The following is a 1,715-nucleotide window of genomic DNA, read 5'->3' on the forward strand; positions in this document are numbered from 1 at the left end:
ATGGATGGATGGATGGATGGATGGATGGATGGATGGATGGATGGATGGATGTGTGGATGGATGTGTGGATGGAGGGATGGATGGATCAGGTGGTTCCCATCTCAGGTTTTTCTCTGAAATGGTAAAATTAAGGTGAAAGCTTCAGTCATATTGAGACAGGATCACGGTTTTCATCTGCTAATTGTTATTTTGAACCAGCTTCTTAAATCATACTAACCTTTGTTACAGCTGAATTGATCCGTTTTACATAAGCTCTAATTCTACTTTCACACTGCACGTAACTGAAGCAGCTGTTTTACATGCAAAGTCAATGGTTGACGCACATGGAAAGGTCCTGCAGCTCATCTACAGCAGCGTATCTTGACGCATCTGAGCAGGCAAAGCAGCTCCTGAACTTCAGAGCGTGACGCGCTTCACAAGCAGCAGCAGCTTGAGTTGGACAAATTTTACTTTTGCTGCTCGATGCGCCACATCAACCAATCAGAGAAGCTGATCTGGGGGTTTATCAACACCTAAATTAACTTAAAATATCTTGCCGGAAAATATGTTCGCTTTTATCATAAAATGCTAATATTTACTTCCAGCTGCGAAGAATAGTAGTGGAAAACCCCCTAGTTGTTGCTGGGAATTCTCAATGACACCGTTGGTATGTGGGAGTCTGAGCAACTCCTACAGCAAAGTAATATTTTATGGCAGGATCGTAATCTTGGTGAACTGACTGCACAGACGATGTTTTGAGTAGGACTTTCTCACTTAAAAATATATTGAAACTACCTTTTACCAGCTTATAATAGCAAATACAGCAAAGTCACTCTCTGCCATTGAACACAGGAGCAGCACAAGCATCAGATGGATGCACTTCAGGAGCGTAAAAAGATGCTCATGAAGCGCGTCTGACCTCAGTGTGTACAAGCTTCAAAAATAAAGCAGCACGAGGTCTTTTGTGCGGTGGGAACTTAGCGTCATTCTCATTATATTAAAACTGGTAATTGTGGTTGAAATAAGTTAAAAATATGTAATTTCTTAAGTTATGAATGTCGATTGAGTTAAAATAAAATAAAAATAAAAATCTCTGTTTTATCTTTTCGTACATATTCATTTAGCAACTAATTATTGCAGTTACTTTTTTCCCATTGTAAAACAAAATTCATTTTAGATAAAGTTAAACATTTGTAAGCCAAAAAAACAAATTTACAATTGGAATGACAAAAAATACTAATTAACCTAAATGACGTGGAAATTACTCTCAATTCAGTGAAGGGCCGCAAGTAGCTCTTTGGTTCTGCGGTTCACTTAATATATTTAAAATGATAAATTATTGTGAGATGTCATACTGTAATCTTAAACATCATGTTTTAAACACCCAATCCCCAAGTAGGTAACATAAACAAATAACTGAAAACATTGGTAATTAATTAATAAGTGTTTCAACAAACTTATTGAAAATATATTAACTCACTAAACAGGTCCGTAATATTCTTCATGAATTTTTCATCTGACGTCTTAACATTGAAGGCAATATTATTTATCAGTCTTTTTTAGGTGGTTTGCCATGTTTTAACCTCAGACTTTGATTTTTAAATCTTTTTTATAGGTGCAATAAGTATTTGAAGTCTTGTTTTAATGAAATAATAAACAATAGACATTATTCATTCTTTGCACTGTTTTTGCAAAACGTCACTATTACTTTATTTGTATATATATATATATATATA

The sequence above is a fragment of the Cyprinodon variegatus genome, unplaced genomic scaffold (assembly GCF_000732505.1).
Source record: "Cyprinodon variegatus isolate N-32 unplaced genomic scaffold, C_variegatus-1.0 Scaffold228, whole genome shotgun sequence".
Lineage (NCBI taxonomy): Eukaryota > Metazoa > Chordata > Actinopteri > Cyprinodontiformes > Cyprinodontidae > Cyprinodon > Cyprinodon variegatus.